This window comes from Ranitomeya imitator, chromosome 5, assembly GCF_032444005.1.
Source record: "Ranitomeya imitator isolate aRanImi1 chromosome 5, aRanImi1.pri, whole genome shotgun sequence".
NCBI lineage: Eukaryota > Metazoa > Chordata > Amphibia > Anura > Dendrobatidae > Ranitomeya > Ranitomeya imitator.
In genome coordinates this window covers 331,109,414-331,131,591 of record NC_091286.1, presented here as the reverse complement: position 1 = coordinate 331,131,591, position 22,178 = coordinate 331,109,414, and the positions used below count along the sequence as shown (strand labels likewise).

At 44.2% G+C, this 22,178-nt stretch overlaps 1 protein-coding gene across 2 annotated transcripts in view; it reads left to right on the top strand.

Moving 5' to 3' along the window:
• Positions 1–4,374: 4,374 nt before the first annotated feature.
• The window catches only part of CASP8AP2 (caspase 8 associated protein 2), a 46,610-nt gene continuing 28,806 nt past the window's right edge, over positions 4,375–22,178 (top strand). For both annotated transcript variants that reach the window (XM_069726360.1, XM_069726359.1), the window contains exon 1: positions 4,375–4,540. The gene's annotated coding sequence lies outside the window, so the exon portion shown is untranslated. The remainder of the gene's footprint in view (positions 4,541–22,178) is intronic.

Sequence of the window (22,178 nt, the reverse complement as noted above, 5' to 3'; positions counted from 1 at the left end):
AGATGCTGTATGATGCTCATAATAAAAAAGAACATAACTTGTCTCATAATCAGCGGAAGGCATTGCATGAACTGAAATATTTAAATAATATGGTCATCAAGAAAAGTGATAAAGGTGGATTAATAGTGGTTATGAATGAGGACTATAAGGAGAAAATATATGAACTACTGTCTGATACATCCACTTATAAAAAACTTGGAAGAAATCCAACCAAAGACATCAATGCCAGAATCGCCATTTTGATTGAGGAAGGGGTTAGTTTGGCGGTCATAAATAAAAAACAGGCTGACTACTTATATGTGGAGTCCCCCAGATTACCAATTATGTATGGACTCCCCAAATTACACAAAGGGGATGGTTTTCCGGCGATGCGTCCCATTATATCGGGAATTGGATCTATGTCGGAGCATTTATCTGAGTGGATGGACTCACTATTACAACCCCTTGTCATGAGAATGCCGGGATATATCAAAGACTCGAGGGCAGTTCTAAAAACGCTTTCGGACTGGACTTGGAAAAAAGAGTTTAGTTGGTTAAGTTGCGATGTCGTGTCTCTTCACACGAGTATACCGCATGATATAGCTATGCAAGCTGTCGAGTTCCATCTAAAAGACTATGGAGAATACTCTGAGGATTTGATTAATTTTTCTTTGCAGGTTTTATCCGTCCTCATGCAAAATAATATTTTTTCGTTTGACAATGAAATATATGTCCAGAAGTCGGGAGTCCCTATGGGAGCTAAATACTCACCGTCTCTGGCCAATTTAACCATGGCATTTTGGAAGCAAAAATTTATGTTCTCTGCCGATAATCCTTTTGTTGAATGCATCTCCTGGTATGGCAGATACATTGATGACACCCTCATTATTTGGGGGGGCGATGTGTCTGCCATACCGGGATTTGTAGAATACATTAATTCTAATGATTGCGGTATCAAGTTCACTTTTGTTTGTGATCAGTTTAATATTTCATTTTTGGATCTGGATCTGTGCGGATGTGTTGGGGAGAAAATTATAAGTAAGACGCATACAAAACCCATTAGTGGGAACACATTGCTGCACGCGGAGAGTAGCCATCCAGCCCACACAATTAGATCCATACCTATGGGAGAATTTATTAGGTCCAAACGCAATTGCAGTGGGGAGGAGGATAGACAGAAGGAATTTAATAAATTAAACAACAAATTTAAAAACCGTAAATACCCTAGTTGGACTTTAAGAAGAGCCGCAAACGTAGTCAATAGAAAACGGAGGGAGGATTTATTAGTTCCAAATAGTGATAATCTATTAAGAAAGAAGTATGACAAAAAACCTTATGTGTGTTTGCAATTTTCCTCCCAATTCAATCAAATCAAAGGTATTATCAACAGGAGATTATCTATCCTATATGAAGATGAAATATTGTCGGATATTTTGAAGGATGGAATAAATGTGGTAGCAAGAAGGGCACGTACTATTGGTGATTCAATTGCCCCAAATTCTTCCTCTGTTTCCAATAAACCCAGATCCAGTACATGGCTGGAATGTAAGGGCTTTTTTAGATGTGGGACCTCTGCATGTAGCACCTGTGCACATATACAAGTAGGTAACATTTTCCAGAATTCGGATAATACCAAAGAGTATAAAATAAATAGTTTTATAAATTGCCATACGAAAAATGTGGTATATAAGGTAGATTGCATATTATGCCAGATCTCTTATATAGGGTGTACGTCACGTAAATTAAAAACTCGAATAACTGAACACATTAGAGACGCTATTAACCCCAATATAAGAAATACAAATAAAAATATCTCTATGGTATCGAGACATTTTAATTTACAACATAATGGGGATATCACCGCTCTAAGGGTGCAGGGTATTGAGAAAGTGTATATGTCACATCGCGGAGGAGATTCAAGGAGACGCCTGCTCACTAGAGAGGCTTTTTGGATCTACAATCTAAATACTCGTTATCCTGCAGGCATGAACAAGAAAAGTGAAATTATGTATCACTATTGTTAGTGTTTTAGTATGTTGTGTATGTTATAGTCTATTTTTAATATGTTCAGACATTTGTAGCTCTAGGACCTTACGAACCTGTCATGTGATATGGGGGGCGTGTCTTAAGCCTGTATGGGAGATATAGCGCGCTCATTCCTGGAGCTGCATGGGCATGAGTAAGACAGCTATAGGTCGAAACGCGTAGCCGTATTCTTACAATCACCTGTCTGGTCCACTTTTTGTAAGGAATTTTTCTGCTTTTATTGCCACTTTGGATTAATAAAATTTGCAACTTTTTATCCATCTTGCTGGAGCTGGAGTGTCTACTTTGTTGGAAGTGCTGCTGCTGGACGTCTGGATCAGGACGGGCTCCTGTGCTCCGCTTTCGATGGTCTCGTTGGTGAGCTGGCTGCGACATTTTTAGTCGTTTTTTTTTTCTTGTTTTTGTATTCAAAGAATTGATCAATTGTTTGAGTGTTTGCTAAATGTCTCATTTTAAAGACAGTTAGAAATCAATATGTGCATTTGCACTTTATGTATTGCGTTCTGACCATAGGCAGCGCTGGCTTCTCCCCTTTCTTGTTTCAATGTTTAGGCCCATCAGGGGCTCTCCAAACGTGACATGGTGTCCCATCTTAATTACAGTCAATTTTGCATTGAAAAGTCAAATGGTGCTCCTTCCCTTCCGAGCTCAGCCATGCGCCCAAACAGTGGTTTACCCCCACATGTTGGGTATCGGCGTACTCAGAACAAATGGCACAACAACTTTTGGGGTCCAATTTCTTCTCTTACTCTTGGGAAAATAAAAAATTAGGGGCGAAAAGATCATATTTGTGAAAAAATATGATTTTTTTATTTTTACGGCTCTGCATTATAAACTTCTGTGAAGCACTTGGTGGGTTAAAGTGCTCACCACACAAATAGATAAGTTCCTTATGGGTCTACTTTCCAAAACGGTGTCACTTGTGGGGGGTTTCAATGTTTAGGCACATCAGGTGCTCTCCAAACGCAAGATGGCGTCCCATCTCAATTCCAGTCAATTTTGCATTGAAAAGTCAAACAGCGCTCCTTCCCTTCCGAGCTCTGCCGTGCGCCCAGTGGTTTACCCCCACATGTGGGGTATCGGTGTACTCAGAACAAATGGCACAACTGTTGGGGTCCAATTTCTTCTCTTACCCTTGGGAAAATAAAACAAATTGGAGCTGAAGTAAATTTTTGGGGAAAAAAAGTTAAATGTTCATTTTTTTTTAATCATTCCAAAAATTCCTGAAAAACACCTGAAGGGTTAATAAACTTCTTGAATGTGGTTTTGAGCACCTTGAGGGGTGGTTTTTAGAATGGTGTCACACTTGGTTATTTTCTATCATATAGACCCCTGAAAATGACTTCAAATGTGATGTGGTCCCTAAAAAATATTGGTGTTGTAAAAATGAGAAATCGCTGGTCAACTTTTAACCCTTAGAACTCCCTAACGGAAAAAATTGGGGGGTCCAAAATTGTGCTTATGAAAAGTAGATATGTGGGAAATGTTACTTATTAATTATTTTACATGACATATCTCTTGTGATTTAAGGGCATAAAAATTCAAAGTTGGAAAATTGCAAAATTTTGACCAAATTTCCGTTTTTTTTCACAAATAAACTCAAGTTATAATCGAAGAAATTTTACCACTATCATGAAGTACAATATGTCACGAGAAAACAATGTCAGAATCGCCAAGATCCTTTGAAGCGTTCCAGAGTTATAACCTCATAAAGGGACAGTGGTCAGAATTGTAAAAATTGGTCATAAACTTGCAAACCACCCTTGGGGCTTAAGGGGTTAACTATGTGTTCACCTATGGTGAACATATGTGTAATTGGATCCTAAATGGATTCCTAAGAGCCAGACTGCCCATCACATTCCTGGTCTAACCTCCTGTATGGGTCAGTGTGGGGGATGGGTAGATCCTCCATCTGTACATGGGTGAGAAGTCTCTGGCTGGGTCAGGGGTTCTCTATACTCCCAGAATACTGGCGACACGCTACAGCCAGGTGGTGAGCAATGTAGGCCACATGTTGTCTTTAGGCATGGCATGCAATAGGGCGCCTGGTGCAGCTCCCCGGTCGGCGTCAGCCCCGGCTCACACACTGCCACAGGTGCTACGGGAACCAGAATTCGTTCTCACAAAGATGAAACAATGGAAAAGCCGCATGCGCGAGTGAGGCTGACAGGACGCGTACGGTAGGCCGGCAGCATATGGCCTCTCACCACCAGCTACACGGCCGCACACGAGCACTGCTGCCAGTGCCTCTGACTGACTAGAGACAGACAAGCCTTCCCGCCAAAGAAGCTGCTCACAGTGGGCGTGGTTGAAGAACGGCGCCTTTACGTCAGTACGTCCTCCCTGATTGGATGGGCAAGTGTGGGGTAGAGAAGTGGGGGACGTCGGTTTTACCGGGGGGAAGTTGCTGAAAGCGGCTGTGAGTGCGGGGGTTGGGTGAAACCGTGGACAGCTGACCCATGACGGGAGGCGGAAGAGGCCTCCACCTGCTGTGGTTGGTGGCACTTGATATAGGGTGAGTGCTGGGAGCGGCGTGCAGGCCGTATGCATTGTGTGCAGGGCAGGCATGTCTGCGGAGAATGTCTCTATCTGTCCCGCACATCCGTCAGTAGATGAAACGCATCCATGTGCATGACCGCACTACTGTTTGCAGCCTTACGTAGTATGCGGGCGAGCTGAGCAGCCAATCACATCACTGCTTTCATAGTAGAGCATGTAAGTAGCAATGTGATTGGTTACTGCGGGGCTGTGCAGAAGAGGAAGGTCTGCCTCTGGATGTGTTCACACAGTGCGTGTTCCTCCCAGCCCGAACTACTACAACCCCCAGCATGTCCTGGGCATTGTTATTCACACTCCTTCTCTCCTGCCTGTGCTCTCTCACTTCCTCTGCTAGCTGTGTGAGACACTTGGGGCTGTACAGTGTCAGGCACACCGCTGCCCTCTGTATATGAAGGTGGAGGGGCTCATTATGTTAGAGGGCCCTACTACAACCCCCAGCATATATTGGGCATTGTTATTCACTCTCCTCTCCTGCCAGTGTCAGGCGCACCGCTGCCCTTTGTGTATGAAGGTGGAGGGGCACATTGTTAGAGGGATAGGGGCCACACGTTGTGTGATCGTGTACAATGCCAGCGATCAGGGGCCATTCATTCGGCTACATGCCATCTATCCGCGCTGGTGCCCGTCTAGTGTCCCCTGGCCACCATATTTGCCCAGGTGTAGCCATGTGCCCCTATCCTATAGATGCCAGTCCAGCACTGTCTCCTCCAGCCGCCCCATAGACATGCGCGCTCAGCATGGATAAGTCTGCACGCATGCTTAAATAAGGAGCGGGGAAATATACGGTTTCCAGCCACATCTACTATGAAATAAAAAATATGGGCACAAAACATAGATTGCATATTCCCTCTGTTAAAGGGAACCTGTCCTTAAGCATTATTAATCTACATTGTAACAATATGTAAATCGCTCCAGGCAATATAGTGGAGTTTCCCCCCCCCCCCCCCCCAAGACGCATCTATTCTTATTTTTTCCTATTTGTTTAGGCTATGTTCACATTTCTGTTCTGACGGTTTATTTTAATAGCCAGAACTGATTGTTATAGGTTCCATGTTGTGTCCGCTTTTAGAACGGACTATAGCGCATCATGTTGAACTTTCTTCCATTGCAAAAACTGACACACAACGGATCCCACACAGAAGTATGCAATGTGTACGTTTCCATCTGTCTGTGCCAGGGGCCTCATTTTTCATGTGATTCTCATGGATAGAACATGTACCCATTATAGGCTGTTGACTTCACTGTGGTTTTTGTGAGCCATGTGTCCATGCAAAAAATCAGAGATGTGCGTTTTACTGGTATGACAAAAAGTATCAATACAAGTCTATGGGTGTGTGGAAATCACGGACAGCCCCTGGATAGCATGAGTATGGACTGTGGCTGAAATTCAGTCCTGGCATTTGAAATCACACAGCCCATGCTGTCCCTGCCCCCGAGCACCAGATGGGGATATATTACTAATATTACCCTGGATGGAGGAAAGCAAGATTTTCTACAAGACCAATATTTCTACTGATACCCGAGGCCTGCTGGGGTAAGTGACAGAGTCAGTGACTTTGTGCTCCGGTACAACTCTTAACAGTATGGCGGTCTTGAGAACATCTTGAGAAACGATACTTCTTGAATCCCGGTCAGACGCCTCTCAATCAGCCAAACCAGATCTCAACTTTGCACTGACAAGGGGCAGTACCCCGAAACACAGTGTCTGCAAATTGAGATTCTGGTTTGGCTTTTATCCTAAGTCATGTGACAAGGCTCGTTAAAGGGTCGACATTGACTGTTAGGATTGCTACTTCCAATAGGTGGCACTAGAGTTCTAGTCTTCTTCCTCTCTGAAGAGACAATTTGAGAACATCTATTCTTTTAACAACTTAGCAGACAAGGCAGCCCATGACCAGACAGGCCCTTCTGGCATTTGCCAAATGGCCAATCTGGCCCTGGTGCTCATCCTTGTACTGTCTGGGATAAACATTGCATAGGATAGAAGATTTGTAAGTAATTTTTCTAATTCCATACATGACAATCTCTCATGAAATGCTGATACAAGACACTGACACATGTACCACTTTTATATGTACATGAACACACATGGACGTCTGAATGAGACCTAAAGGGAAATATGAAGGGCTGTGTGTTCACTGGAGGAGGAATTGTATGTCCTGGGTTTTGTGAAACTATTTTTATAAATTGTACTAATGAAAAGTATGTTAGGCTAAGTTTACAAAGTTAAAAACTAGAGTAGTGCACCCCTGCAGTAATTTAGATCAGTTCACCAAATTCTGCATAGCCCAAAAATCATGAACAAGAAGCCAAAGTGGCCATGTAATAGATAGATAGATTAGGCCCACTGTGGGTAGAGAAAATACATAAGGGTCCTGCTTTATCATTCTTTTTGCAAGTAAAAATTTGGATTTTAGCCATTTTGCACCAAATTCATTTGCCTAATGAGTTCTTCCCATCTTCGTAAATGGTTATTGTCAGTTAATGCTTGCAAATGCAAGTTTTTGTAAGTACCCATAACAAATATGAAATGGTCCATATGACAGTAAAGTAAAATAACATACAGGTCCTTCTCAAAAAATTAGCATATAGTGTTAAATTTCATTATTTACCGTAATGTAATGATTACAATTAAACTTTCATATATTATAGATTCATTATCCACCAACTGAAATTTGTCAGGTCTTTTATTGTTTTAATACTGATGATTTTGGCATACAACTCCTGATAACCCAAAAAACCTGTCTCAATAAATTAGCATATCAAGAAAAGGTTCTCTAAACGACCTATTACCCTAATCTTCTGAATCAACTAATTAACTCTAAACACATGCAAAAGATACCTGAGGCTTTTATAAACTCCCTGCCTGGTTCATTACTCAAAACCCCCATCATGGGTAAGACTAGCGACCTGACAGATGTCAAGAAGGCCATCATTGACACCCTCAAGCAAGAGGGTAAGACCCAGAAAGAAATTTCTCAACAAATAGGCTGTTCCCAGAGTGCTATATCAAGGCACCTCAATGGTAAGTCTGTTGGAAGGAAACAATGTGGCAGAAAACGCTGTACAACGAGAAGAGGAGACCGGACCCTGAGGAAGATTGTGGAGAAGGACCGATTCCAGACCTTGGGGAACCTGAGGAAGCAGTGGACTGAGTCTGGTGTGGAAACATCCAGAGCCACCGTGCACAGGCGTGTGCAGGAAATGGGCTACAGGTGCCGCATTCCCCAGGTAAAGCCACTTTTGAGCTACAGAGAAGCAGCACTGGACTGTTGCTAAGTGGTCCCAAGTACTTTTTTCTGATGAAAGCAAATTTTGCATGTCATTCGGAAATCAAGGTGCCAGAGTCTGGAGGAAGACTGGGGAGAAGGAAATGCCAAAATGCCTGAAGTCCAGTGTCAAGTACCCACAGTCAGTGATGGTGTGGGGTGCCATGTCAGCTGCTGGTGTTGGTCCACTGTGTTTCATCAAGGGCAGGGTCAATGCAGCTAGCTATCAGGAGATTTTGGAGCACTTCATGCTTCCATCGGCTGAAATGCTTTATGGAGATGAAGATTTCATTTTTCAGCACGACCTGGCACCTGCTCACAGTGCCAAAACCACTGGTAAATGGTTTACTGACCATGGTATTACTGTGCTCAATTGGCCTGCCAACTCTCCTGACCTGAACCCCATAGAGAATCTGTGGGATATTGTGAAGAGAAAGTTGAGAGACGCAAGACCCAACACTCTGGATGAGCTTAAGGCCGCTATTGAAGCATCCTGGGCCTCCATAACATCTCAGCAGTGTCACAGGCTGATTGCCTCCATGCCACGCCGCATTGAAGCAGTCATTTCTGCCAAAGGATTCCCGACCAAGTATTGAGTGCATAACTGAACATTATTATTTGATGTTTTTTTTGTTTGTTATTAAAAAACACTTTTATTTGATTGGATGGGTGAAATATGCTAATTTATTGAGACAGGTTTTTTGGGTTATCAGGAGTTGTATGCCAAAATCATCAGTATTAAAACAATAAAAGACCTGACAAATTTCAGTTGGTGGATAATGAATCTATAATATATGAAAGTTTAATTGTAATCATTACATTATGGTAAATAATGAAATTTAACACTATATGCTAATTTTTTGAGAAGGACCTGTATGTAGGGATAATGGTGTGCACTCAGGTCAAGGACAAGCAGGTGCTGGTAAAACGGACCGTGTGGTCCAGTCAATCCAAATAGAGAAAAAAATTACCGCACACAATACTGGTATGATGCAAAAAAGGTATATGCCAGGTTTTATTTAAACAAAGAACTTCAAAGTTGCCACAGATTTTTGTAGACAGAGATATATACAGACAGAGACCCAACGTTTTGACCCTCCTGGGTCTTATTCATGGGGTTATACTGGGGAGACAAGGAGACAACATAAGTGGCTGTTTGTCATATAACATAATAACAATAAAAGAAAAAAAACACACTGGATAAATAACTAATAAGTATTACCTAGAAAGAAAAAAGAAAACAAACCAACAAACATGCAATGGAACAATATATACAGTGGTACATCAAATTTTAAAAGCCGCCAATAATAATGGAGGGCTGGCGGTAAGGAGCAGCGTCCGCTACTATGATTACATACGGTAAGCAATGGTAAGGAGAACATAAGTATTTTACCTCTGATCCTATGATACAAATAGATAAGTGTGGCAATAGTAGAAGGTAGGCGACCAATTCCTCTAAAGCATAACCTGTCGTCATGATAAAACATAAAATGTATAGGTAACTGGACAGTATATATTGAGGAGTAATACTACACTCGTATATGGGAGAAGGGTGTCCGGAGATCCCAAACAAGTAACCTCTAATCCAGGGGATAAATATGAATAAGGTGGTATCTAAAAATCTAATGGTAGAGTCCCCATACTAATGAACGGAGGGATACAAGAGAAGGTCCCAGAGCGGCATCGTAATTGCTAACCAAGAGGGCCATGGTTGTATCGGAAAGGACCCCCTAATATATTAAGTATGGTGGGGATGAAAAAGTGCTTGTAGGATACCTTGTAGTGGGGCCAGTATAAGGCCTATGTGTCCCGGGTGGAGGAAGGCTGGTAACAGGAGCCGTCACATTTAAGGATGGCCTGTAATGTAAAGGAACCCATAGGTCAGTGTGCGGTAATGTCAGGAGGGGAGATGCGGTGATAAGCGCCGTAATACCTGTAAGTCCTGTGTGATCAGCGGCGCTCCCGCGCCCTGCTGCAGCGATGAACAGGAGAGGAAGTGAGGGAAGACAGCGGTGTCTCCCTGAAATACCGCTGGACCGGAAGTGAGCGCTCCCGGACGGGAAATGACGCGGCGTCATATTACAGAGGGAGCCGCGCATGCGCAGATGGCGCTGCAGGCTAGTAAGGGCATGGTAGTGCCCAGTTATGGGAGTGTGTAGAGGTTGACCGCCCTATGAGCACTGAAGGGAGGTGTAATGGGTACGGCATAGTAATCTGTATAATGTGAGGCTAATGAATGGCATGGGAGGAGTAAGTAGATGGAAGAAAAAGGTGGAACAGCAAACTGACATGTAAAAGAAGGGGGATAAAAAAGAAATAGAAAGTGGTAGAAAAATTATATATCAACGGAATCTGTACAAGCAAACAATGGCAAAAACTAAAAAGCAAAACCAAAATAAAAAAATATATATAAAAAATAATAAAAGTAAAAATGGAAGGTATTATGCAAACTAAAGAACAAAAAAGGAGCAAAGAGGAAATAAAAAATAGGTAATATGGAAGATGAAGGGGACTCACCTAAAAGATAGTGGATTCAACGTGTCTGGAAAGCAAAAATGGTAAAAAGGTTAATATGATGTTATAGCAACCAGTCCATTTCTCTGTTAAGGCCTTTAGGAGTTAAGGTCTCGAGTTTGTGGATCCAAAATGCTTCTCTCAATTTTAATTGTTTAATATGGTTACCCCCTCATCTCGGTCTGGGTACCTGCTCAATCACCTGGTACTGTAGTTGTGCTACCGTATGTCTACACTTAGCAAAATGTTCAGGAATTGGTAGCCATGTTTTATTACAACGGATGGTAGATTTGTGACTCGCTATTCGGTCCTTGATGTGTTGAGTTGTTTCCCCTACATAAAGGAGGCCGCATGGACACTTTATGACGTAAACCACGAAGTTCGTATTACATGTGTAATAACCCCGGATGGGGTATGTTTTACCCGTTCTGGGATGTGTCACGCTATCCGATTTAATTATATTTGAGCAGGAGGCACAACTCAGACAAGGAAATGTCCCCTGGCGGCGTGGAGTCAATACACTTTGGCTACTGGAGGGGCGTGTGCTGCCAATGTCTGCCCGAACCAGTTTGTCTTTAATGTTGGTGGCTCTCCTATTGCACATAAGGGGTGGTTTTATAAAACTCGGAATATTGGGATAAGCCCTAGCCAGAAGGGGCCAGTGTTTTTTGATGGTGGTCTCTATCTTGGGCATGAGAGGGTGGAAGGTGTGGACGAACGGTACTCTATTCTCATTGGTAGGTCTCAGTGATGGTGGTTGTAGAACCTGTGATTTCTCCTGATCTAAAAGGCGCTGGGGATAATTTCTTTCCCTAAATTTTTCGGACATGCTGTCTAAGCGTGTAGGGAGTACGTCCCGATCCGATACAATCCTGGCTACTCTGGTGAACTGGGAACGTGGGAGGCTATTGCGCGTGGCTTTAGGGTGACTACTCGAGTAGTGCAGAAGACTGTTGCAGTCTGTAGGTTTGGAAAAAATGTCAGTCGAGAGGTGACCCTGATCGTCCCTCTGTACAAGGGTATCCAGAAAGGAGATCCGGGCCGGGTCATACTGCAACAGTCTTCTGCACTACTCGAGTAGTCACCCTAAAGCCACGCGCAATAGCCTCCCACGTTCCCAGTTCACCAGAGTAGCCAGGATTGTATCGGATCGGGACGTACTCCCTACACGCTTAGACAGCATGTCCGAAAAATTTAGGGAAAGAAATTATCCCCAGCGCCTTTTAGATCAGGAGAAATCACGGGTTCTACAACCACAACCACCATCACTGAGACCTACCAATGAGGATAGAGTACCGTTCGTCCACACCTTCCACCCTCTCATGCCCAAGATAGAGACCACCATCAAAAAACACTGGCCCCTTCTGGCTAGGGCTTATCCCAATATTCCGAGTTTTATAAAACCACCCCTTATGTGCAATAGGAGAGCCACCAACATTAAAGACAAACTGGTTCGGGCAGACATTGGCAGCACACGCCCCTCCAGTAGCCAAAGTGTATTGACTCCACGCCGCCAGGGGACATTTCCTTGTCTGAGTTGTGCCTCCTGCTCAAATATAATTAAATCGGATAGCGTGACACATCCCAGAACGGGTAAAACATACCCCATCCGGGGTTATTACACATGTAATACGAACTTCGTGGTTTACGTCATAAAGTGTCCATGCGGCCTCCTTTATGTAGGGGAAACAACTCAACACATCAAGGACCGAATAGCGAGTCACAAATCTACCATCCGTTGTAATAAAACATGGCTACCAATTCCTGAACATTTTGCTAAGTGTAGACATACGGTAGCACAACTACAGTACCAGGTGATTGAGCAGGTACCCAGACCGAGATGAGGGGGTAACCATATTAAACAATTAAAATTGAGAGAAGCATTTTGGATCCACAAACTCGAGACCTTAACTCCTAAAGGCCTTAACAGAGAAATGGACTGGTTGCTACAACATCATATTAACCTTTTTACCATTTTTGCTTTCCAGACACGTTGAATCCACTATCTTTTAGGTGAGTCCCCTTCATCTTCCATATTACCTATTTTTTATTTCCTCTTTGCTCCTTTTTTGTTCTTTATTTTGCATAATACCTTCCATTTTTACTTTTATTATTTTTTATATATATATTTTTTTTTTTTTTTTGGTTTTGCTTTTTAGTTTTTTCCAGTTTTTGCCATTGTTTGCTTGTACAGGTTCCGTTGATATATAATTTTTCTACCACTTTCTATTTCTTTTTTATCCCCCTTCTTTTACATGTCAGTTTGCTGTTCCACCTTTTTCTTCCATCTACTTACTCCTCCCATGCCATTCATTAGCCTCACATTATACAGATTACTATGCCGTACCCATTACACCTCCCTTCAGTGCTCATAGGGCGGTCAACCTCTACACACTCCCATAACTGGGCACTACCATGCCCTTACTAGCCTGCAGCGCCATCTGCGCATGCGCGGCTCCCTCTGTAATATGACGCCGCGTCATTTCCCGTCCGGGAGCGCTCACTTCCGGTCCGGCGGTATTTCAGGGAGACACCGCTGTCTTCCCTCACTTCCTCTCCTGTTCATCGCTGCAGCAGGGCGCGGGAGCGCCGCTGATCACACAGGACTTACAGGTATTACGGCGCTTATCACCGCATCTCCCCTCCTGACATTACCGCACACTGACCTATGGGTTCCTTTACATTACAGGCCATCCTTAAATGTGACGGCTCCTGTTACCCGCCTTCCTCCACCCGGGACACATAGGCCTTATACTGGCCCCACTACAAGGTATCCTACAAGCACTTTTTCATCCCCACCATACTTAATATATTAGGGGGTCCTTTCCGCTACAACCATGGCCCTCTTGGTTAGCAATTACGATGCCGCTCTGGGACCTTCTCTTGTATCCCTCCGTTCATTAGTATGGGGACTCTACCATTAGATTTTTAGATACCACCTTATTCATATTTATCCCCTGGATTAGAGGTTACTTGTTTGGGATCTCCGGACACCCTTCTCCCATATACGAGTGTAGTATTACTCCTCAATATATACTGTCCAGTTACCTATACATTTTATGTTTTATCATGACAGGTTATGCTTTAGAGGAATTGGTCGCCTACCTTCTACTATTGCCACACTTATCTATTTGTATCATAGGATCAGAGGTAAAATACTTATGTTCTCCTTGCCATTGCTTACCGTATGTAATCATAGTAGCGGACGCTGCTCCTTACCGCCAGCCCTCCATTATTATTGGCGGCTTTTAAAATTTGATGTACCACTGTATATATTGTTCCATTGCATGTTTGTTTTCTTTTTTCTTTCTAGGTAATACTTATTAGTTATTTATCCAGTGTGGTTTTTTTCTTTTATTGTTATTATGTTATATGACAAACAGCCACTTATGTTGTCTCCTTGTCTCCCCAGTATAACCCCATGAATAAGACCCAGGAGGGTCAAAACGTTGGGTCTCTGTCTGTATATATCTCTGTCTACAAAAATCTGTGGCAACTTTGAAGTTCTTTGTTTAAATAAAACCTGGCATATACCTTTTTTGCATCATACCAGTATTGTGTGCGGTAATTTTTTTCTCTATTTGGAGTAAAGTAAAATAAGGCCTCAGTAATGAATGAAGCGGGTAGTAGAAATAATCCTTGTAATGGTGATAGAGGTGCGTGGGTGGTGAAGGCTGGGTATATGGACACCTGATGTGGCTTCCTTCCTTCTGCAAGAACTAATGGTTATAAAGAATGTTTTTACTTTTTGATGTAAATACTTTTATGCCCCAAAAGACAAATGTATGCTAGGAGTGCCCCTTTTACTACAATATATATATTTTTCTTGTACATCTTTTCACTTTTTGGTACTTTTCTGTTATCCTAACACCACTGCCATTTTTAAACCAATTTTGTAATTAATAAGACTAAGGGTGCAGTCAGACAGCCATATAAATCGAAGTGAGAATGGAACGCAGTGCATGGGTTTTCTGGTGGCTCTCCCAACCCGAGCATGTCCGTTTCATGTATTTCTATGCAGCTGTCAAGCTCGAGTTGGGAGAACAGTTTGCCAGTCTCTGTACTGCGTTTTTATCTCACTTCTATATACAGTATATAAGGTTGTCTGACTGTACCCTCACAAAAGGTGTCCATAACATGTCCCCCAATACATCTTTGACCTAATCTCCAGCAACCTCACCACATATAATCACTGGTTCTCACAAGACTTTTTTTTGTGCTATCCTGTTATCTGCTCCTCACACAACCATCTCCCAAGTTTTTTTTTCTCATGCATCCTCTGGAATTTGCTTCCCCCAACTAATCATACTCTCTGACCTTCAGAGCCTTCGAATGCATCTTTAGTCCATTTTTTCCCCTTAAAAGTATGTATTTTTGGCTATAAATTACTTTTGTAATAGAGGCTCAGTGTTTGCCTTCTCTATCTTGTGTTACAATGGTTTCGGAATAGGTTGAATGAGAGTCTGTGATCACACGGGAGGGTCACTGCTGGGACTTCCTCAGTGCCTTATTGTAGTGGTGTATTAGTATGCAGTTTATCGCATGCATTATGGCTCGGCGGTGGTGGGGTCTCCGGTAGGTATAGTGTTACCTCCCCGTTCTCCCTTACAGATACTCTGTCTGCACAGAATGATTATTTAAATCAAGTACAGGTGCTCTGTACACAATGTCATGGTCAGATAGTTCAGTGAACACTCCCGCCTACTTGTTTTCCCTCTATCTCCACCCTTCTCTGGCTTTATAAAGCCAGAACTATCAATCAGCAAAGCGGAGCGAAGGGGTTGGAGCTAGGGGGAAAACAGGTGGGAATGAGCACTTAAATGTTTAGCCACTTCATGGTGCAACGATTGCCTGTACTCGGTTTGAACAGTCATTCTGTGCCAGTATTGTCCCTATACAGGAGTTGTCTACTACTAGGACAACTGCTTCCTCAACTAAATGTTCTGCCCCAATAAGATAAGAAGGCCTATTCTCGCCTCCCATGCCGGCTCTGTTCCAGTGGTGTAGGCACTCCCTCTCCCTGGGGCCATGATGTGGTGTTGTGACACTAGCGGTGATTATAGGCCAGCATCGCGTGTCACAACACCGCATTACAGTCTCGGGGAGAGCAAGTGTTGACACCATGGGAACGGCATCGGCACGGGAGACGAATGCAGGCATTATTATTTTATCGGGCCGAACATTTAGATAAAGAAGGGGTTGTCATAGTCAGGGCTGTGGAGACGGTAAGCCAAACCTCCAACTCCTGACTCCTCAATTTCCCTGACTCTGACTCCCTCATACATGGCTCATGTTTAAGTGATACATTTACTGTAGTAAAATGGTAACATCAAGCTTTTAATCACCATTATGGTACAATAATCAAGCTATTTAGATAGAGCATAAAATATATTTATTGGAATACAACCTTTAGAACACAAAAAACTTTAATAAATTACAAATATGCAGTAAGTGGGGGAAAAAACGTTTTTTGCTAAGAATGTGTTCTTAGAAATAGTTTCATCTCCTTCATAGATGACTTGAAATCTGATGTACGGTAATTATTTTAAGGCTGGGGCAACCTCTCTATACTAAGGCTAGGTTCACATTGCGTTAAAGTAGCCCTTTAAACACATGCGTTAAACAGGCTGAGTTAACGCAAGTGCCGACATGTAATCGCTAGCGCAGATAGAGCTAAAACCAATCACCAAACCAAAGGATGCACCAGGAAGACCAGACTGGATCAAGATATATTTTTATTATTTAATCATCAAGCAGCGATACAATATATAAAAAACTACCGTTAAAAAATATACGATAAAAATACAAAACAATCATACAAAAAAGTGTGCAGCACGGGACGGCATATAAAAATAAATATACGGATACCCAACCGCACAATAATAATAATTATTTATATTTATTCGGATTCCCATGACAGCACTACGAGAGAGGGGATCCGCCCTTCAGGAACAGGAAACCTACAGATACAAAAGGGCGGTACCTCTCCCTATGCATCAGTTGGTTTCCTGTTCCTGGAGGGACAGGATCCTACAGATTTCATCTCGTAAGGAGCTCAGTCGAATCTGGTAGCGGGGGGGTCTCCTACCTCGACCGGTGCGAAGAGTCCTGGAGACGCCACGGTGGTCCAGGCTGGATTGCACGTCAGTGGCGTTGGCAGCAGGGAGCAGGGTCCGGAGGATTCCTTGTCTCCAGAAGCCGGCGTTGGTAAGAGTTCTTTCCCCCCCCCTGGGTCAGGCGGCGGCGGTGGGGTGCGGTGGTGTGGTTGCGGCGTCGGAAGTGGAGCGCCGTCCGGAGCACTGCTGGGCATTCCCGGCGTCCTGCATCGCTCACTGAGCGTTTCCGGAACGCTGGGGCGCCGGGGGTGGAGCCGGTAGGTGCTTCCGGTTCACGGGTTGACTGCGCATGCGCGGTCATTCCAAAATGGCGGCGCCCATGGTCCGGACGCCGGTTTTTCTGTATTACCACCGCTGACCTCCAGCTGCAGCCTGATCATCAGGGGCCAATGGGGAGCACGCCAGATGGCCTGCTGACCGGAATACAGGGGGATATAAGCAGGTGTTGGCGATAGAACCCTGCTTTTGGCCACAGCTTCATCATGGCAGATGATGGTGAGCAGCAGCCTCAGCTTCTGGATAAAGTGCGGCAGGAAGCCGTGGGGAAGGAGATCAGAAGTGACCAGTCCAGCCGTAAAAGCTCGTCCAGGCAAGGATCTAGAGCTTCGACTGGCAAGGAGCCCCCTCGTGTTCCGGTACCTTTTTCTTTGGCGTACACTGGTAAGTGATCTACGTGAATGTTCACTCAGTGACGCGGGCCCCTTATACTTTGTCATTCTAGGGGAAGAGAAGTGCAAAGTCGAAACATAAGGAGTGTGCCCTGTGTGAAGTCCCTTTACCAGATTCTTACCCTAAAAAATTGTGCGCCTCCTGTATACAACAGACGGTGAGGTCTACAGGAGTGGAGGGGTTGAGTGACATCAGGCTAGATAGATGGATCTCCCTTATTGTCCTCCCCTAGGTAGCGGAAGAATCTGCTTCTACGGCTAGTCTAAAGGAGATGATCCGTATGGAAGTTAAGGAATCCCTGCGGTCTCTGTCCCAGGCGGGAAGTTCAAAACAGAGCGCTTCGGTGATCTCAGATTCTTCGGAGGAAGATAAGGACGAAGGTTCTTATGGCTCAATTCTCTCTTCCTCGTCATCAGAAGAGGAATCTGGCCGATTCTGTCTGCCTCTGGACCGGGTGGATAAACTAGTTAAGTCGGTCAGAAATACGATGGGCCTGGAAGAGCCTAAGACTCAGCTTTCCCGTCAGGAGCTAATGTTCAGCGGCTTGGAACACAAGAAACGCAGATCCTTCCCGGTGAATGATAAGATTCAAGACCTGATTCTCCGGGAATGGAAAAAACCGGAGAAGAAAGGTTCTTTGCCACCAGCTTTAAAACGCAGGTATCCCTTTGAGGATGCGGCTGTGGACACCTGGGACAAGGCCCCTAAATTAGATGCTGCAGTGGCAAAGGCATCTAAGAAAGCAGCATTACCTTTTGAGGACATGGGGACCCTTAAAGACCCTCTTGACAGGAAGGCGGAGATCTTCCTTAAAGGTACGTGGGAGATGGCAGCCGGATCCCTGAGGCCAGCAGTGGCTGCGACTTGTACAGCCAGATCCCTAATGGTCTGGCTGGAACAATTGGAATCCCAGCTTAAAGAAGGTGCTTCCAGAAGTTCTATTCTAAGTGCGCTTCCAGTGATTCAGGATGCTGCGGCTTTCCTGTCAGACGCGTCGGTGGACTCGGTCAGAATGGCGGCCAGAGCAGCAGGACTCTCCAACGCGGCTCGTAGAGCCTTATGGTTGAAGTGTTGGTCGGGGGATATTCGGTCAAGATCCAAGTTATGCGCTATCCCATGTAAAGGGGAATATCTCTTTGGACCAACCTTAGATGAGCTGCTCGAAAAGGCTGGGGATGATAAGAAGAAATTCCCTAATTTGTCATCAGCTTCTTACCGGCGTCCATTCATCAGGAGGAGATTTGGTCGTGGAAGAAAGCGCGCATCCTCACCCTCTAGAGAGAATTTTAGATGGGAGGATAGACGCAGGAGAGGTACGGGTTACATGTTTAGCCGTTCCTCAAAAGAACGTAAGAAACCAGACCAATGACTAGCGATCCCTGTGGGAGGGAGATTGTCAGCCTTCTCTTCCGCATGGACTAACATCACAAATAGTGTCTGGGTCCGAGGTATTATATCGGAAGGTCTAAAGTTGGAATTTATTCACTGGCCTCGGGATAAGTTTATGCTAACCCCCTTACGTTCCTCCACTATTGAGCAGACGGCCTTAAAGTCAGAGGTCATGACTTTATGCCTTAAAAATGTACTGATTGAGGTTCCGGAGTCAGAGAGAGGAAGAGGATTCTACTCTCCTCTTTTTCTGATTCAAAAACCAGACAAATCATTCAGGACTATTATTAATCTTAAATCCCTTAATGAATACCTGGTTAATACTACCTTTAAAATGGAGTCAATCAGCTCTGCAATAAAGATGTTGTTTAAACACTGCTTCATGGTAGTTGTGGACTTAAAGGATGCATACTATCATGTTCCTATCCACGGAAACTTCCAGAGGTTTCTACGTGTGGCGGTGTCTATGGGAGGTATTGTTCGCCATTTTCAATTTAGAGCCCTTCCCTTTGGCCTCTCAGCATCTCCCCGTGTATTTACTAAAATAGTTGCGGAGGTCATGGCGCACTTACGTGAATCCGATATCCTCATTGTCCCTTATCTGGATGATTTCCTAATAGTTGGGAACTCAGTAGACCATTGCCTTGCTCAGGTTAAAACAGCTATATCTAGGCTAGAGAATCTGGGCTGGATCCTAAATTATGATAAATCCCGATTACAACCCCTAAAAACCCAGAGATTCCTAGGGTTGCTGTTAAATTCCGAGTCCCAACAATGCTGTCTTCCACCTGATAAATTACTTCATATCCAACAACAGGTGTTAAAAGCAATTAATAAACCATCCATGACCCTTAGACAGGCTATGTCTTTGTTAGGTTCCCTAACTTCCTGTATTCCCCCCGTCCGTTGGGCTCAGTTCCACTCCAGGCCTTTACAGTTTGACGTACTGCATTATGATAGAGCCTTACAGGGTTCCTTACAGGGTCAGATGACATTGAGTCCAGTGGTTCTTGCATCTCTTAGATGGTGGCTAGAGGAAGACAATCTGTCAGCAGGAGTTCCCTGGGTGACACAGGTGACTCGGGTAATCACAACGGACGCCAGCCCCACGGGGTGGGGGGCACATATGGGTGACGTTGTAGTTCAGGGTCTATGGGACCCCCAAACGTCAGCCTCTTCCAATCAGAAGGAGTTGATGGCAATTGAATTCTCATTAAGGAACTCCTCGTGTATCTACAGGGTCACCATGTCAAAATCCTCTCCAACAATCAGGTGGCAGTGGCCTACGTGAATCACCAAGGTGGAACACGCTCCGAGTCCCTGATGGAAATAGCGGACCGCCTGCTCCAGATAGCGGAAAACCATTTTCTATCTTTATCCGCAGTACATATAAAAGGGAAGGAAAATATAAGAGCAGACTTTCTGAGTCGAAACACCTTAAGACAAGGAGAATGGTCTCTGAACACAAAAATCTTCAACCAGATTGTCCGCAGGTGGGGTCATCCAGAGGTGGACTTATTTGCCAACAAGGACAACAGAAAAACAAGAAAATTCTGTTCCTTGAATCCCAGGGAATATCCGCTGGCAGTGGATGCCTTCCTGATCAGATGGGATTTCCGGTTGGCTTATGCGTTCCCCCCGCTAAGCCTGATACCTCTGGTGGTCAGAAAGATAAGGGAGGATCAAGCGAGAATCATACTGATCGCTCCATTCTGGCCCCGAAGGGCTTGGTTTTCCTGGCTCAGAACCATGTCTGTGGAAGACCCCTGGGTACTGCCGGACATTCCGGACTTACTCCATCAAGGTCCGATCTACCATCCACAAGTGAAGGGTCTCATTGATACCCTTATGAAGAGTAGGAAACTCATAACAACTAAGATCTACGCTAGAACTTGGAGGAAGTTTTTGGCCTCTTCAAAATTTGACATTGAAGAGGCCATACCAATCAACCAGATTCTAGAATTCCTGCAGAGAGGGCTAGAGCTAAATCTATCCACGAGTACGCTAAAAGTACAAGTCTCAGCCCTAGGGGCCCTATTTTCTTGTAACATTGCTGGTAATTATTGGGTATCAAGGTTCATCAAAGCAGCTAGTAGATCCAGACCTATACACAGGAATAGGTCAATGCCTTGGGATCTCAACCTAGTCCTCTCAGCCTTGACTAAAGAACCGTTTGAGCCTTTACATTCAGCCTCACTTAAATTACTATCCCTCAAAACAGCATTTTTGGTGGCAATTACATCTGCTCGTAGGGTAGGAGACATACAGGCTCTTTCTAGGCTCTCCCCTTATACAGAGTTTCTACAGGACAGAGTAGTCCTCAGACCAGATCCAGCTTATTTACCAAAAGTGGCCTCAGATTTTCACAGATCTCAGGAGATAGTGTTACCGTCATTTCTCCCTAATCCTTCTAATTCCAAAGAGGAGTTACTCCATACATTAGATGTTAGGAGATGTCTATTAGAATATATATCAGTCACTGATGCTTGGAAGAGAGAGGATGCGTTGTTTCTATCCTTCCAAGGTCCCAGGAAAGGTCTTAGAGTTTCAAAGTACACGCTAGCGAAGTGGATTAGGGAGGCTATCTCTCTGGCTTATACTGCAGGTGGAGGTCCAGCTCCGCAGAATCTGAGGGCACATTCCACCCGGGCCATGGCTACATCCTGGGCTGAAAGATCTGGAGTGTCGATTGACCAGATATGTAAGGCAGCTACGTGGTCATCCCCTTCCACCTTTTTCAAGCACTATAGGTTGGACTTGGGGTTCTCTTCTGATCTCACCTTCGGGTTAAGGGTGCTGCAGGCTATAGTCCCTCCCTAAGGTAGTTTACATCTCTGTAATTCTCTCGTAGTGCTGTCATGGGAATCCGAATAAAGCATTAAGCTACTTACTGGTAGCGGCATTTTTCGGAGGCCCATGACAGCACCCTTAGTTCCCTCCCTATTCACGTGGGGGTTGCACTTCCTATAGTATATATAATGAAATAGATAGATCTCACGTGTGGTATATAGTTCAATATGATGGATTATTTTTGTACATAAACTGTATATAATGTATATTTGTGTGCTACTAACCGCGGTAGTACTCTCAGGCTCTGAAATACAACTGATGCATAGGGAGAGGTACCGCCCTTTTGTATCTGTAGGTTTCCTGTTCCTGAAGGGCGGATCCCCTCTCTCGTAGTGCTGTCATGGGCCTCCGAAAAATGCCGCTACCAGTAAGTAGCTTAATGCTATCCGTGCAAGGTAAGCATTACCCACAATCGGGGTATATTAGTTCCCTGAAAAATTGAGTGACACAATGTGGAAACAATAATAAAAAATATTACAAACTCCAAAATTGATGTGTAATATATGCAAAAAAGTGCTGAAGTGCAAATAAATTCAAAGAACACAATTGTTTTAACCATCAGGGTTATTTCCAGACCCTGCACAGTGCTGATAGAGACAAAGTGCTAAGTGCTGAACTATAACAAATTTCAGGGAAAAATAGTGGATATTACCTTAGGGCACCGCGCCGTCCTGAGTACACGCACACACCCGACGCGCGTTTCGGAACTAAATTCCTTCGTCCATCTGATGTCCCAGCCAGGCTTGCAGACTGCGCCTGTGCAGCCACCCACCTTGGTAATCCCTGC